The sequence below is a fragment of the Pseudophryne corroboree genome, chromosome 5 (genome assembly GCF_028390025.1).
Source record: "Pseudophryne corroboree isolate aPseCor3 chromosome 5, aPseCor3.hap2, whole genome shotgun sequence".
NCBI classification, from domain to species: Eukaryota; Metazoa; Chordata; class Amphibia; order Anura; family Myobatrachidae; genus Pseudophryne; species Pseudophryne corroboree.
The window spans coordinates 837,162,158-837,180,318 of record NC_086448.1 but is presented as its reverse complement, the minus strand read 5'-3'; the positions used below and the strand labels follow the sequence as shown (position 1 = coordinate 837,180,318).

The 18,161-nt window shown below is 46.0% G+C and overlaps 2 non-coding genes across 2 annotated transcripts; both read left to right on the top strand.

Moving 5' to 3' along the window:
* Positions 1-424: 424 nt before the first annotated feature.
* LOC134931333 (U6 spliceosomal RNA) lies at positions 425-531 on the top strand. Its single transcript, XR_010179096.1, has one exon. It is a non-coding gene; the product is annotated as a U6 spliceosomal RNA (small nuclear RNA).
* A 5,174-nt stretch (positions 532-5,705) lies between these two features.
* Positions 5,706-5,823, top strand: LOC134931298 (U5 spliceosomal RNA). Its single transcript, XR_010179081.1, has one exon. It is a non-coding gene; the product is annotated as a U5 spliceosomal RNA (small nuclear RNA).
* The last annotated feature ends 12,338 nt before the right edge of the window (positions 5,824-18,161 follow it).

Genomic DNA, 18,161 nt, shown 5'->3' with positions numbered 1-18,161 from the left:
CTCACCTGTCAGGGTTTGGATTTTAAAACACTGGACATTAAATCCAGAGGTGTTTCAGATGTGAGTCCACAGAAGGGGGTTACCCTCAAGTATACATGAGGGCATCTCACCACAATTACAAAAGCTCAGTATGTGTACATCACATTCATGGGGTCATTCAGCATCGTGTATCTGGCTTCACCAATTTCCGCTTCTTTCTTCGTTGCCAAAACGGATCAGAAGACAGTTCGTCACAGTCATACTGGTGGTATCTCATGGGTTTCAGAGAAGTTTGCTTCTCGAATTTTCAAGGAATACTTGCACACGATCTTGGCCCGCTCATAATACGTCCAACCTGTTACATCAGGGAACGTTCTTTTACCCATAGTTACCTATGTACCTATTATCTATGTACCGCAGCTGCGGTTGACGGGGTGAGGGTTCAGTGCTCGCTTCGGCAGCACATATACTAAAGTTGGAACGATACAGAGAAGATTAGCATGGCCCCTGCGCAAGGATGACACGCAAATTCGTGAAACGTTCCATAAGACCGCCCTCTTAAAAAAAATAGAGCATTACAGTATCGGTTATACCAACCATGTAACGAAATAGTAAGCCGCTTAAGGCAGCTCATTATTAAAACATTTCGTGTGCTTACATAGGTTGTAAACCTCAGAAGTTTCCAACATCATACTTCAAGTACCCGTATTCTGTTAAACGGGATGGAATGGAAAACTGCGTTCATCTGCACTAACAGTGCAGGTATCTGTGTGGTAAACGTATTTTCAAAGAAGTTTGCCTCTATTTGCGTCTGTAAACATCTTTCTACAAGGTGTCACCAAAGTTCAGACTCTATTTATCCCACCTACAGCGCCAGGCGATTTGAGGTTGGGTTCAGATTTATTACAGTTTTCATATTTTGGAACCCTTTCAACAAAGGGGAAGTAAGTTTCATATTTTTTGAACCTTTACAACAAATGAGAATTAAGTTTCTCACTTTGGAAAACATTTTTCTTCTAGCCTTGCCTTCGGCAAGGGTGCTTCGGCAAAGGTTTTGTTTTCATATTTGGGTGCCTTGTATTCCAAGCCACCGTATTTGAGTTTCTCATGACAAAGCAGATCTTCGGACGAAATCCGCTTTCGTATTCTTCACATCAATATACCAATAGTGGTTCCTGTGTGGACTGCACATTCTTGAATTCTGAATGTGGTACACGCGTTACGCGTTTATATATGTACCGAACGTCTACAGTACGTGATCTGAATACGTTGTTTGTTCTATATGATACTGTAAACTGGGGTTAGCCAGTTTCTCAGCAGACATTATCCAGTTGGATAATAATGACTACAAGTCAGACTTACTTTAAGGCTAAGTTACAATCGCCTACGTCAGTAATAGTTCATCCCACAGGTTCTGTGGGAATGTCAGACCCAACGGGTCGTGGAGCGTCTACAACGCGGCTACATAGCCTTCAGTGCACCACGTTTGTGCACGTTTATACGTTATTAATGGTGGCGCCATCAGCATTTAGCTTTGGCCTGCCTACTGTTACAAGTATCAAACAGCTCTCCCGCCCACGAGGGAAGCTTTGGTACGTCCCAAGAGTACTCCAGTGACCCCTAGTGGATGATAAAGAAAATAGGATTTTGGTACTTACCAGGTAAATCCTTTTCTTTGAATCCATAGGGGGCACTGGACGCCCACCCAGAGCAGTTTTACCTGGGTTGTTTTAAGCTCAAAGGAGCTTAGTGAACAAATTTAACTTGGATGGTATTAAGCTCAAGGGAGCTTATGGTAACACATTTTCACCGATTGGCTCAAATTATAAAGTTCTATCGGTTAAGGTGTCAACTGTTTAGTTGACAATAAGGTTACGGATCAACTTTGTGGTTGTCCGTTATGTTATAGGGATTCTCCATTGTCAACCTCTCTATATCCTGTTCGCTCAGTAAAAAACACTGGCAAGGTACACTGAGGTACTTGGGGATATGGAGGGGGGGGAGAGTCCTGAATTTGAATATTCAGTGCCTTTGTTCGGCTACGCCCGTCCATATCCCAAGAGTACTCCAGTGCCCCCTATGGATTCAAAGAAAAGGATTTACCTGGTAAGTACCAAAATCCTATTATCATGAGACGCGATTTTCAAGCGGCGTGCCCGCGCATTGCGTCCCATGGTACCTTAAATGTGCATACAATCCTTCAATTTCTCTCTCAGATGCGGTTGAAATCGAAGTATAGCACCGATCATCTCACAAGTGTATGGGCTACATTACACACGCTGCAGGATAACACAAACACACACTCACTTATTCTACAGTCTATGGGGGTAATTCAGATCTGATCGCAGCAGCAAATTTGTTTGTAGTTGGGTTAAACCATGTGCACTGCAGGTGGGGCAGATGTAACACATGCAGAGAGTTCGATTTGGGTGAGGTGTGTTCAAACTGAAATCTAAATTGCAGTGTAAAAATAAAGCAGCCAGTATTTACCCTGCACGGAAACAAAATAACCCACCCAAATCTAACTCTCTGCATATGTTACATCTGCCCCACCTGCAGTGCACATGGTTTTGCCCAACTGCTAACAAATTTGCTGCTGCGATCAGGTCTGGATTACCCCCAATGATGGGAAGCACCAGGAGCCTCCGCTAGGTACATGTGGAAATAACGCAGAGGCTGCAGCTACAGACAGCTGACTCCGACATCAGTGGTGGCGAATGAACGGTAAGTGCTGAAAGAAATAATTGTAGAGTATTCCTGCGGGGTCCCAGGCTGGATGGGGTGGTGAATAGGGTGGTAGATGAGGTGGCCACACTCCCAGCACAACACTGACACGGAGGAGGAGAAGCAGCCACCACTCTCGCATGTAAAATGCTGCAGTCTCCGTATCAGCGGCTGGTGCCCTCCCAAGGCTTTATCATAGCTTCAGTGCCGCATTTGTGCTTTGCCCACTCGCACCACACCACCGCGTCCATGTAACACGGCGTGAAGGTCAAACCCGTAGCAAACAGTCTGCAGAACCAGTTTGGGTCCTGACGGGCGAGAAGCTTTTGTTGGCCAAACGCTGGAGGATAATCGTTTAACACCGGCCAATGGTGGTCATTCCGAGTTGTTCGCTTGTTGCCGATTTTCCCTACGCTGCGAATAGGTGGAAAATGTGCATGGTTCGCAGAGCGCATGCGCTTAGTTATTTTACTAAGAACTTAGTAGATTTACTCACGCCTGAACGAAGATTTTTCATCGTTGAAGTGATCGGAGTGTGATTGACAGGAAGTGGGTGTTTCTGGGTGGAAACTGCCCGTTTTCTGGGAGTGCGGAAAAACGCAGGGAAAAACGGGGGAGTGTCTGGGCGAACGCTGGGCGTGTGTGTGACGTCAAACCAGGAACGAAACGGCCTGAGCTGATCGCTATTTGTGAGTAGGTCTGGAGCTACTCAGAAACTGCTAAGAAATTTCTTTTCGCTATTCTGCAAATCTTTCATTCGCTATTCTAAGCTAAGATTCACTCCCAGAGGGCGGCGGCTTAGCGCGTGCAATGCTGCTAAAAGCAGCTAACGAGCGATCAACTCGGAATGAGGGCCACTGCTCGACCATTTTGAATGATGATGTATCAGTGGTCATATGAACACAATGTGGATGGCAGCACCTCGCTGTGACCCCTTAATAGCCTGAAAGCCGCACTTTATAATGGAACGTATCATTCTGTACCTGCAGCACTTACTGAAAGCATGACTCTTGTACCACAGCTTTAAATACATTCATTTTATTGAAGACTATAAGCCTGGGGTGGAGGGGGGATGGGTGTCTCCCACCCCCTCGTGTCCATAGGCCCCACATGTAAACTTACCTCCCACCCATCACCAGCTATAGACCCTCCAGTGGTCATAGATCTTCGTAACTACCCCCACCCTCTTAGTAGTAAGGGGAGCATTTTATTGGGGCATTTATAACCTGCAGAGCCCTGATTTCTTTTTCATCCACTAGGGGTCACTGGAGTACTCTTGGGATATGGACGGCGTAGCAGAACAAAGGCACTGAATATTTAAATTTAGAACTCTCCACCCCTCCATATCCCAGAGTACCTCAGTGTACGAACCCAGTGTTTTTTCTGTGCTCAAAGCACTAACATCGGCTTGTGGGATTCCCACACTTGGATGGAAGATTTTATAAATTTTTCATTTTGACTTTTTAATTTTTACACTTAGCACATCCCTTCCCAGTTTCTGGAAAAACATGGGTCCGGGATGGTGCCGCTGCAGGGCAGCGCATGGCGTGTCTGTCCTCACAAAGAGCACCCTCACAGCCACAGGCAGTGTCTCCTGCAACAGCTGGACGGAGCTTACAGAAAGAAGCCCCGTCACAGCCAGGAAGAAATGATCAAAGAGCTGGACGGAGCTTACAGAAGAAGCCCCGTCACAGCCAGGAACAAGCTGGACAGAGCTTACAGAAAGAAGCCCCGTCACAGCCAGGAACAAGCTGGACGGAGCTTACAGAAGAAGCCCCGTCACAGACAGGAACAAGCTGGACGGAGCTTACAGAAGAAGCCCCGTCACAGCCAGGAACAAGCTGGACGGAGCTTACAGAAAGAAGCCCCGTCACAGCCAGGAACAAGCTGGACGGAGCTTACAGAAGAAGCCCCGTCACAGCCAGGAACAAGCTGGACGGAGCTTACAGAAAGAAGCCCCGTCGCAGCCAGGAACAAGATGACTTGAAAGCTGGACGGAGCTTACACAGAGAAGCCCCGTCGCAGCCTTGAATAGGAGAAAGGTAAGCTGGGGAACGGGGCGGTCAGCGCAGGCTGCCGCCCCGCTAGGTGGGTCAGAGTGAATGCCGCTGCCACGCACCGCCCGCCACAGCGCCCAGCCGCTACGTCTGAGACTCGCTCCAGACGGCAGCGCTACGTCCGCCCGTCCCAGCCGCTCCGTCCAACCGCCCAGCACATCCACCCGCAGACGCTCACTAACAGCGTTAACATGGTGACAACCGGGCCGCTGCTCCGTCCGGCCGCCCAGCACCGCAGATTAATGCCAGCCTCCCTGCAAGCCTCACTGCAAGTCTTCCCGGCCTTTCCTGAGAAGACACAGCGTTACAGGGGGGAAGGGGGGCGGTGGAATCTGGCGGCTCACTGCGGAAAGGGTATGTAAAATACCTATATAAACAGCAGTTATGTAGCTATATGTGACAGTAAATAATGCAGACATGTATTATAACCTGTCCTGTGATATGAGCCTAATCATGTATAACTGTGAGATTATCACTGTATAATAGGCTATTGAGCCTATATTATTGCTGTATAATAGGCTATTGAGCCTATATTAATGTATATGATTATCACTGTATAATAGGCTATTGAGCCTATATTAATGCTGTATAATAGGCTATTGAGCATATATTAATGTCTGTAATTATCATAGGCTATTGAACATATATATATATATATATATATATATATATATATATATATATATATTTATTCATAGAGCATGTGTTGTACCCATACTGTGATTATAAGAGGCTATATTAACACGGAACAATTGTAACTTGTTCGGTGATTATCACAGTCAGCATAACAAAGGGGCCATTTTAACCATGCTTCCTGTTGTTTTTCCAGTTTGTAATTCTGGAACATTCCTGCCCTACATCTCTAAGCCACCAGAGGCGCAGGGGTGTTAGTGGGAATTTGGTTCGGGTTTCACATGCCCATGTGAACTGCTTTTCACATAAAGAATACTCTGGTTTCTCTTCAGATCGAATAAATCTTTCGCTTTTTACTACAGATTTCCGTAGAGAGAAACAACCATGAGTTTCATATATATATATATGACACATAATAACTTCAATAAGTCGTGCAAGTGTCTGTCCGTTGCCTATTGTGGTGTCTGTCTACATAGCGAGTAAGGCTCTAGCGCAGACTAAAAATACGTTTAAAGATCCTATGTTAAGCATTGGCAATTCAAATTAAAAGAGCGGTAACATCGGAGTCTCAGAAGTTACTCCGCCAGCTCTAAAGAAGGACAGTCTTTCCAAAGGGCCAATTTCCCTTTGGGTACCAGGGTGTTTATTTAACTGGTCTTATAATTTAATGCACGATTCTATGTCAAATCTCACACCGATAACTACGAGTGAGAAGGGTACATTAGACCAGCACTCAGATAGTGCGGGGTTTTTTGACAACCATACATTGCTAATGAGGCAATGTCTCCATTTTTACAGAGACTGAGAGACTCTAACCACTATTTAATCGTTTCCAAAATGACGCGATCCGCCATTGGTAAATGCGTCTGTGTCAAAAGATACATTGGGGTCACTAGACTCTATGTATGGAAACAATGACGATCAAGAGAAGCTGCAGAGTATATCTATAAAGCTTCTGCTAACGCCGGTTACTTCGATTCTCACTTTTCATCGTCGCTAGTTTAAGCGCGACAAGGCCAGAGCTTGTTGGTCCTAAATTTGATATTCAGCTATTACCGCATCCAGTATCAAAATGGAAATACTTTGGTCTGGCGTTTAATCCCTTTAGACTTCAGTTTTTTTTCAAGGCGGTGGTATAAAACGGTCACGCCTTGTAACGACAAGACGCTACAGTCAGCAAGCCAGTGGCTTGATGACCTCTTAGGCCATCTCCATTTTCCAATTGTGGAAGCGCGTCTTTACACGTTACATTGGCGGGGTTTCCAGACATCAACTCATGGATGTCTCAGCTATTTACAGATTAAAGGACAAGACTGCCTCTGTCGAACGGTTTGGCAGGTTGCCATTTAGTCTCTGCTGGTTTCAGCTGTTTTTATAACCAGGCAGTAGTACACCAACAGAGTCAGGGTTACTTATTCCCCTCTGTTTGGGGTAACAAAACCAGACAGCTCCGTCGCAGTCTCAATCAGCAAGTCACTTACTACAGTTTGAAAATGGATTTTCTGCGGTTAGTATTTGCATATTGGAGCCACAAAATTGCATAATTGCACTTGATCTTCACAATGCGTATTTACCCATATCGGTTTGGTCATTACGGGTTCTAGCATTTGCATAACGCCACAACCAAAACGCCACAACCATTAACCATTTCAGGTCTACCATTTGGCTTCTTGTCAACGCCTCGGGTATTTATCAAAGTGATGTTGGTGAGGATAGCTCATCTCAGAGACCTGCCAGTGACAATCGTTCCATACTTAGACGATCTGCTCATAAGAACTCTGTCTCAACAGAGTTCCTCTAACTTGCGCTACTAATATATACTGCGGTTGCAGTGTCAAGTTCAAAAACAATCGCATCTAATTCCGTCTGAACGACTTCAATTCCTAGGCATGATTATAAATACGGTAAATCAAAGACATTTACCTACTACACCAGCAAGAACAAATGTACATCTAGTAATTAGTGCAAAAGCCACGCACACTAGTGGTACATTGGTGTATTCGCCTGTTACAAATAATGATGTGATTTCAAAGCGCTTTAGTTCGCCGGCCTTCACTCGCTTTTCCCTCAGGGGGGGGCGAATAGTATATACTCTGGACGAGAGTCTCAGAGGTTGAGGAGTTGTAGTTAAAAGTTCTAAAACGGATTACGACAGATTGCTGTCTATAAATGTCCTGGAACTCCGTGCAATTTACAATGCACTACAGGCTTCGCTTTCAGTCTGGACAAGTGTCAGACAACGCAACGGGAGTTGCATACACAACAACAGTGAAGACCAAGAAGCCGCATGGCAATGCGGCAGGTAGCTCGAATCCTCAATTGCCCAGAACACCATTAGGTGATGTTGTCGACGGGGTTCATTCCGGTAGTGGACATCTGTTAGACAGATGATCTCACCCGTCGGGATTTATATCCTAAAAACTGGGCATTAAATCCAGAGGTGTTTCATATGTGAATCCACAGGTGGAGTTACTCTCAGGTATACATGATGGCATCTCGCCACAATTACAAACGCTCAGTATGTGTACAGAACGACAGTCAACAAGGGCAGTGGCGGTGGAGGGTATCACATTCGTGTGGTCATTCAGCCTCGTGTATCTGGCTCCACAATTTTCAGCTGCTCTCTCCGTTGCTAACACGGATCATAAGACAGTTCGTCACAGTCATACTGGTGATATCTCATGGGTTTCGAAGAGCTTGCGTCTCGAATCTCCAAAGAATACTTGCACACGATCTTGGCCCGCTCATAATACGTCCAACCTGTTACAACAGGGACCGTTCTTTTACCCTTAGTTACCTAGGTACCGCGGCTGCGGTTGACGGGGTGGGGGTTCAGACCACCCTCTTAAGAGAAGAAATAGGGCATTACAGTATCGGTTATACCAACCATGTTACGAGCTAGGAAGCCGCTTACAGCAGCTCATTATTACAAAATTTTGGTGTGCCTATAGGTGGTGAAGCTCGGAAGTTCCGACGTCATCTTTCAAGTTACCCGTATTCTGTTGTTTTACAGACGGGCTGGGATGGAGAACTGCGTTTATCTGCACTGAGGGTACAGGTATCTGTGGGGTCAGGTTATTTTCAAATACCTTTTGACTCTATTGCGTCGGTACATACCTTTCTACAAGGTGTCATCAAAGTGCACCCTCCATTTATCCCATCTACAGCGCCAGGCGACAAGTGGGCATTAAGTTTTTCACTTGGAAAACATTTTTCTTCTAGCCTTGGCTTCGCCAAGGGGTTTGTTTTCATATTTGGGTGCCTTGTATTCCAAGACACCGTATTTGAGTTTTCTCATGACAAAGCAGAAATTCGGACCAATTCCGATTTCTTATTCTTCACATCAATACACCAATAGGGGTTCCTGTGTTGACAGCACATTCTAGAATTCTGAATGTGGTACACGCATTACGCGTCTATATGTACCGAACGTCTACAGTACGTAATACGGATACGTTGCTTGTTCTCTATAATGCTGCCAACTGGGGTTAGCCAGTTTTCTCAGCAGACATTATCCAGTTGGATAATAATGACTACAAGTCAGGCTTACTTTAAGGCTAAGTTACAGTCGCCTACGTAAGTAATAGCACATCCCACAGGTTCTGTGGGAATGTCAAGACCAGCTGGTCGTGGAGCGTCTACGACGCGGCTACATAGCATTCAGTGCACACGTTTGTGCGCGTTTACACGTTATAAGACAGTTGCGGCATCAGCATCTAGCTTTGGCTGCCTACTGTTACAAGTGTCAAACAGCTCTCCCGCCCACGAGGGAAGCTTTGGTACGTCCCAAGAGTACTCCAGTGACCCCTAGTGGATGAAAAAGAAAATAGGATTTTGGTACTTACCAGGTAAATCCTTTTCTTTGAATCCATAGGGGGCACTGGACGCCCACCCAGAGCAGTTTTACCTGGGTTGTTTTAAGCTCAGAGGAGCTTAGGGTAACACGGTTTACCTGGTTTGTATTAAGCTCAGAGGAGCTTATGGTAACACATTTTCACCGATTGGTTCAAACTATAAAGGCCTATCGGTAATGCTGTCAACTCTTTAGTTGACATTAACGTTATGGGTCAACTTTGTTGTTGTCCGTTATGTTATAGGAATTCTCCATTGTCAACCTCTCTACAGTAGTTCGCTCAGTAAAAACACTGGGTTCGTACACTGAGGTACTCTAGGGATATGGAGGGGTGGAGAGTTCTAAATTTAAATATTCAGTGCCTTTGTTCTGCTACGCCGTCCATATCCCAAGAGTACTCCAGTGCCCCCTATGGATTCAAAGAAAAGGATTTACCTGGTAAGTACCAAAATCCTATTTTCCTGGCTGACTCCTGAGAGAGATGTTCCGGGGCATCAGATGAAGCTGCTTTATACACGACACGGTTGTCTTTATGTTATGTCTCAGATATCTGGATTTAGCACAAAATGACTAGAAGAAGTGGGTTTGGGTAATTTCATTCATGTTCCCCAGTGTAATCGTCCAATGCGGGAGACAGTAGAGGATGGGCGCGATTGTGAGCTGTTCGCTTCCATTGTGTCGCCATTTTCTCTAACTTCCTAGTGGATGCTGGGGACTCCGTAAGGACCATGGGGAAAAGACGGGCTACGCAGGAGACAGGGCACTTTAAGAGAGAATTTGGATACTGGTGTGCTCTGGCTCCTCCCTCTATGTCCCTCCTCCAGACCTCGGTTAGAATCTGTGCCCGGCGAGCTGGGTGCTACTTAGTGAGCTCTCCTGAGCTTGCTATAAGAAAGTATTTTGTTAGGTTTTTTTATTTTCAGGGAGCTCTGCTGGCAACAGACTCCCTGCAGCGTGGGACTGAGGGGAGAGAAGCAGCCCTACTCACTGAAGATAGGTCCTGCTTCTTAGGCTACTGGACACCATTAGCTCCAGAGGGATCGTACACAGGATCTCACCCTTTGTCGTCCGATCCCGGAGCCGCGCCGCCGTCCCCCTCGCAGAGCCGGAAGACAGAAGCCGGGTGAAAGAAGCAAGAAGACTTCAAAATCGGCGGCAGAAGACTCCAGTCTTCAAACTGAGGTAGCACACAGCACTGCAGCTGTGCGCCATTGCTCCCACACTAAACCCACATACTCTGGTCACTGTAGGGTGCAGGGCACAGGGGGGGGCGCCCTGGGCAGCAATTGGGACCTCTTGGCAAATGTTGGGCATATATACAGTTGGGCACTGTATATATGCATGAGCCCCCGCCATAATTTTACACAGAAACGCGGGACAGAAGCCCACCGCTGAGGGGGCGGGGCTTCTTCCTCAGCACTCACCAGCGCCATTTTCTCTCCACAGCTCCGCTGAGAGGAAGCTCCCCAGGCTCTCCCCTGCAGAAGCACGATAGAGAGGGTGAAAAAGAGAGGGGGGGGGGGGCACATAAATTAGGCGCAAAAACATCATATACAGCAGCTACTGGGTTAACACTAAGTTACTGTGTGATTCCTGGGTCATATAGCGCTGGGGTGTGTGCTGGCATACTCTCTCTCTGTCTCTCCAAAGGGCCTTGTGGGGGAACTGTCTTCAAAAAGAGCATCCCCTGTGTGTGTGTGTGGTGTGTCGGCACGCTTGTGTCGACATGTTTGACGAGGAAGGCTATGTGGAAGCAGAGCGGGAGCAAATGAATGTGGGGTCGCTGCCGACGGCGCCGACACCTGATTGGATGGATATGTGGAAGGTTTTAAATGATAATGTTAATTCCTTGCATAAAAGGTTGTATAAAGCTGAAACCTTAGGACAGTCGGGGTCTCAGCCCATGCCTGATCCTATGTCGCAGAGGCCGTCAGGGTCTCAGAAGCGCCCACTATCCCAAATTGTTGACACAGATATCGACACGGATTCTGACTCCAGTGTCCATTGCGATGATGCAAAGTTACAGCCTAAATTGGCTAAAGCCAACCGCGCCATCTCTTTTGTCGTGCCGGATTGCACCTGCCTGAGGAGGGGGCAGCGGTGCTGGGGGGAAGGATGGTTAGAAGGTTGGAGGAGATTTTAAACTAGGAGCCTGGGGGGAGGGTTTATCTAGAAACTACGGGTCATGCAGTGAGAATAGTGGGGATGGCGGTAGTAAACGAAATGAGGGAGAAGTTGGGGGGAGGGTAAGAGCAGGTGGTAAGGTTACTAACATGGGTACTAAAAGGGATTTTACCAAAGCACTAACCAATGACGATTACAGGTCATCCTTGCCACATAAGGTGAAAGATGTCCCTAATGCAAGGGAAAATACTTATCTTAGTTGTATGTATGTAAACGCCAGAAGCATTACTGGTAAAAAGGGTGAACTAGAAATACTTGCAGCAAGCAAACAGTATGATATTATAGGCATTACTGAAACTTGGTGGGATGAATCTCATGATTGGACAGTCAATCTAGAGGGCTATACACTGTTTAGGAGAGACAGACTAAATAAAAAGGGTGGAGGGGTGTGTCTGTACGTAAAGCCGTTTTTAAAACCTAATATATGGGAAGATATTCAGGAGGGGACTGTAGACACTGTTGAGACATTATGGGTAGAAATTGCATGCGGGGAAAAAGGAACAAAAAAGTTAGTATTGGGTGTATGCTATAGGCCACCTGGTATCAACGTATCTGATGATGAATTGTTACTAAAGCAAATTGAAAGAGCAGCAGGAGTAGGAGACATAGTAGTGATGGGAGATTTTAACTATCCAGAGATAAACTGGAAAAACGATTCATGTGATACTGCTAGGGGCAGTATGTTTTTAAACACACTAAATGATAACTACCTAGTCCAACTAATTGAGGAACCAACTAGGTACAATGCAATCTTAGACCTGGTATTAACAAACAATCAGGATTTGGTATCGGGTATTATAGTAGGGGAACCCATAGGAAACAGCGACCACAATATGGTCACATTCAATATCAGTTTCTACAAACAGCCCTATACTGGCTCAACTAGGACTCTAAACTTTAGCAAAGCAAATTTTGAAAAGATGAGGGTATTTTTCAGGGATATTGAATGGGAAGGTTTGTTTTTAGGAAAAAATACTACGGAGAAATGGGAGGTACTAAAATTCCTGCTAGCTAAAAATACACTCAAATATATTCCTATGAGTAGCAAAAAAGGGAATAAAAATCATAAACCGATGTGGCTTAACAAAAAGATTAAGGAACTTATGGGCAAGAAAAGGCGAGCATTTAAAAAATACAAATCTGACGGGGAAGCAGTCATTTCAGCACTATAAGGAATGTAACAAAAATTGCAAAAAAGAAATAAGAGCGGCTAAAGTAGAAACTGAAAAACTAGTAGCAAAGGAAAGCAAAGCGAATCCCAAAAAATTATTTAAATACATTAATAGCAAGAGATTAAAAAAGGAGAGTATAGGCCCTTTAAAAGACAAGTTGGGAGTCTTAAGCAAAAATGATAATGATATAGCGGACACACTAAATGAGTTTTTTTCAACAGTATTCACTAGAGAGGACACAATTCAGGGACTGACACACAATCTCAATAATGACAATATCACACTGATAGGTACTTATTTAAGCGAGGAAGTAGTCTGTGACCGATTAAAACATTTAAAGATTAATAAATCACCAGGGCCCGATGGTATTCATCCAAGGGTTCTAATGGAGCTTCACTCTGAACTGGCAAAACCGCTATCTTTGATCTTTGAGGATTCAGTTATATCAGGTATGGTTCCCAAAGACTGGCGTATAGCGGAAGTAGTGCCTATATTCAAAAAGGGAAGTAAAGCTGAACCAGGTAATTATAGACCAGTTAGTCTTACATCTATAGTGGGGAAAGTATTGGAAGGTATTCTAAGAGATAGTATTCAGAAGTTCCTTGAAACCAATAAGGTCATTAAAAGGAATCAACATGGGTTTATGAAGGACAGATCCTGTCAAACCAACTTACTTGGCTTTTATGAAACAGTAAGCGCAAACCTAGATCAGGGTAAAGACGTAGATGTAATCTTTTTAGACTTTGCCAAAGCGTTCGATACTGTACCACACATGAGACTTATATACAAGCTACAAGAATCAGGGCTAGGAAGCACAATATGCACTTGGGTCAAAAACTGGTTAGATAATAGGAAGCAGCGCGTTGTGGTTAATGGATCTTTTTCAACTTGGACTGAAGTGCTAAGTGGTGTGCCGCAAGGCTCAGTATTAGGACCGCTATTGTTCAATATTTTCATTAACGACCTAACAGAAGGTCTAGAGAGCATGGTGTCAATTTTTGCAGATGATACCAAATTGTGTAAGGCTATAAATACAGAGGAGGATGCCGAGTCTCTTCAGAACGACTTAGTTAAATTAGAAGCATGGGCAGCCAAATGGAGAATGCGCTTCAACACAGACAAGTGTAAGGTAATGCACTGTGGTAACAAGAACAAAAATTACACCTACCTACTAAATGGGGTAAAATTAGGGGATTCTGTACTGGAAAAGGACTTAGGTGTCCTCATAGATAGCAAGCTAAGCAGTAGTACCCAAAGTAGGACTGCAGCAAAGAAGGCTAATAAGATATTAGCATGCATAAAACGGGGTATTGATGCTAGGGACGAGAGTATTATACTCCCGTTATATAAATCACTAGTGAGGCCACACCTTGAATACTGTGTACAGTTCTGGGCACCGTACTACAAAAAGGATATCCTGGAGCTTGAAAAGGTACAGAGGAGGGCGACCAAACTAATTAAGGGCATGGAGACGATGGAATACAAGGAAAGGCTTGAAAGACTAGGCATGTTTACATTGGAAAAGCGGAGACTAAGAGGGGATATGATCAACATCTACAAATATATAAGGGGACAATACACAGAGCTTGCGCGGGACCTGTTTTTGGTTAGATCAACACAGAGGACTCGTGGACACTCGCTCAGGTTAGAGGAAAGGAGATTCCGCACAATACGGCGTAAAGGCTTTTTCACGGTAAGGACAATACGTGTTTGGAATTCCCTGCCCGAGGGAGTTGTAATGGCGGAATCTGTCAACACCTTTAAGAATGGGTTAGATAAATTCCTATTGGATAAGGATATCCAGGGGTATGGTGCATAGTCATGCATTATAGTTACTATAAATAGGGATAAAATGCAATGGCTGACAGCAGCATCAGTCAGAAATTTTAGTCAAATCATCATGCATAGGACACCACAAATAGGTTGAACTCGATGGACAATTGTCTTTTTTCAACCTCAGATACTATGTTACTATGTATGTTATATGATTATAGCAATGAAGGATGTGTTGCACATCACAGAGGAAACCCCAGTCCCTGACAAGAGGGTTCATATGTATGGGGAAAAAAGGCAGGTGGTGACCTTTCCCCCTTCACATGAGCTAAATGAGTTATGTGAAAAGGCTTGGGAATCTCCAGATAAAAAACTGCAGATTTCCAAACAAATGCTTATGGCGTATCCTTTCCCGCCAACGGACAGGTTACGCTGGGAATCCTCCCCTAGGGTGGACAAAGCTCTAACACGCTTATCACAGAGGGTAGCCCTGCCGTCACAGGATAGGGCCACCCTAAAAGATGCTGTGGATAGAAAGCAAGAGGGTACCCTGAAGTCCATTTATACACATTCAGGTACCTTACTAAGGCCGGCAATTGCATCGGCCTGGGTGTGTAGTGCTGTAGCAGCATGGACGGATACCTTATCTGAGGAACTTGATACCTTGGACAAGGATACTATATTAATGACCCTGGGGCATATAAAAGACGCTGTCCTATATATGAGAGATGCTCAAAGAGACATTAGCCTTCTGGGCTCTAGAATAAATGCAATGTCGATTTCTGCCAGAAGGGTCCTGTGTACTCGGCAATGGACAGGCGATGCCGACTCAAAAAGGCACATGGAGGTTTTACCTTACAAGGGTGAGGAGTTGTTTGGGGACGGTCTCTCGGACCTGGTCTCCACAGCTACTGCTGGAAAGTCAAATTTTTTGCCATATGTTCCCTCACAACCTAAGAAAGCACCGTATTACCAAATGCAGTCCTTTCGATCACAAAAAGGCCAGAAAGTCCGAGGTGCGTCCTTTCTTGCCAGAGGCAGGGGCAGAGGAAAGAAGCTGCACAACACAGCTAGTTCCCAGGAACAGAAGTCCTCCCCGGCTTCCACTAAATCCACCGCATGATGCTGGGGCTCCACGGGCGGATCTAGGCCTGGTGGGGGCGCGTCTCCGAAATTTCAGCCACAAGTGGGTTCACTCCCAGGTGGATCCCTGGGCTATAGAGATTGTGTCTCAGGGATACAAGCTGGAATTCGAAGAGATGCCCCCTCACCGATACCTCAAATCGGGCCTGCCAGCTTTCCCCCTTAGAGAGGGAAATAGTGTTAGCTGCAATTCACAAATTGTATCTTCAGCAGGTGGTGGTCAAGGTTCCCCTCCTTCAACAAGGAAAGGGTTATTATTCGACCATGTTTGTGGTACCGAAACCGGACGGTTCGGTCAGACCCATATTGAATTTAAAATCCCTGAACATATACCTGAAAAGGTTCAAGTTCAAGATGGAATCGCTCAGAGCGGTCATCGCAAGCCTGGAAGGGGGGGATTTTATGGTGTCTCTGGACATAAAGGATGCATACCTTCATGTCCCCATTTATCCACCTCATCAGGCGTACCTCAGATTTGTGGTACAGGATTGTCATTACTAATTCCAGACGTTGCCGTTTGGTCTCTCCACGGCACCGAGAATATTTACCAAGGTAATGGCCGAAATGATGATACTCCTTCGAAAAAAGGGAGTTTTAATTATCCCATACTTGGACGATCTCCTTATAAAGGCGAGGTCCAGGGAGCAGTTGTTGGTCGGGGTAGCACTATCTCGGGAAGTGTTACAACAGCACGGCTGGATTCTAAATATCCCAAAGTCGCAGTTGATTCCTATGACTCGTCTGCCCTTCCTGGGCATGATTCTGGACACAGACCAGAAGAGGGTTTATCTCCCGAGGGAGAAGGCTCAGGAGCTCATGACACTGGTCAGAGACCTACTAAAACCAAAACAGGTGTCGGTGCATCACTGCTCGCGAGTCCTGGGAAAGATGGTGGCATCATACGAGGCCATTCCCTTCGGCAGGTTCCATGCGAGGACCTTTCAATGGGATCTGTTGGACAAGTGGTCCGGATCACATCTACAGATGCATCGGCTGATCACCCTATCCCCCAGGGCCAGGGTGTCTCTCCTGTGGTGGCTGCAGAGTGCTCACCTTCTCGAGGGCCGCAGATTCGGCATGCAGGACTGGGTCCTGGTGACCACGGATGCAAGCTTCCGAGGGTGGGGGGCAGTCACACAGGGAAGAAATTTCCAAGGTCTGTGGTCAAGTCAGGAGACTTGCCTTCACATCAATATCCTGGAACGAAGGGCCATATACAACACCCTACGTCAAGCGGAGACCCTGCTTCGCGACCAATCGGTGCTGATTCAGTCAGACAACATCACCGCAGTGGCTCATGTAAACCGCCAAGGCGGCACAAGGAGCAGGGTGGCGATGGCGGAAGCCACCAGAATTCTTCGCTGGGCGGAGAATCACGTAAGAGCACTGTCAGCAGTGTTCATTCCGGAAGTGGACAACTGGGAAGCAGACTTCCTCAGCAGGCACGACCTCCTCCCGGGAGAGTGGGGACTTCATCAAGAAGTCTTCACGCAGATTGCAAGTCGGTGGGAACTGCCACAGGTGGACATGATGGCATCCCGCCTCAACAAAAAGCTACAGATGTATTGCGCCAGGTCAAGAGACCCTCAGGCGATAGCTGTAGACGCACTAGTGACACCGTGGGTGTTCCAGTCGGTTTATGTATTTCCTCCTCTTCCTCTCATACCCAAGGTGCTGAGAATCATAAGAAAAAGAGGAGTGCGAACAATACTCATTGTTCCGGATTGGCCAAGAAGGACTAGGTATCCAGATCTGCAAGAAATGCTCACAGAGGACCCATGGCCTCTGCCTCTAAGACAGGACTTGTTGCAACAGGGGCCCTGTCTGTTCCAAGAATTACCGCGGCTGCGTTTGACGGCATGGCGGTTGAACGCCGGATCCTAGCAGAAAAAGGCATTCCGGATGAGGTTATTCCTACACTGATAAAGGCTAGGAAGGACGTGACGGCTAAACATTATCACCGTATATGGCGAAAATATGTTGCTTGGTGTGAGGCCAGGAATGCCCCTACGGAGGAATTCCAGCTGGGCCGTTTCCTTCACTTCCTACAGTCGGGAGTGACTTTGGGCCTAAAATTGGGTTCCATGAAGGTCCAGATTTCGGCCCTATCCATTTTCTTTCAAAAAGAACTGGCTTCTCTACCTGAAGTTCAGACGTTTGTAAAGAGAGTGCTGCATCTTCAGCCCCCTTTTGTGCCTCCAGTAGCACCTTGGGATCTTAACGTGGTGTTGAGTTTCCTGAAGTCACACTGGTTTGAGCCACTTAAAACCGTGGAGTTAAAATTTCTCACGTGGAAGGTGGTCATGCTATTAGCCTTGGCTTCAGCTAGGCGTGTCAGAATTAGCGGCTTTGTCACATAAAAGCCCCTATCTGGTTTTCCATATGGACAGGGCAGAATTGCGGACCCGTCCACAATTTCTGCCAAAAGTGGTGTCATCTTTTCATATGAACCAACCTATTGTGGTGCCTGTGCCTACTCGTGACTTGGAGGATTCCGAGTTACTAGATGTGGTCAGGGCTTTGAAGGTTTATGTAGCCAGAACGGCTAGAGTCAGGAAAACTGAGTCACTGTTTATCCTGTATGCACCCAACAAGCTGGGTGCTTCTGCTTCAAAGCAAACTATTGCTCGCTGGATCTGTAAC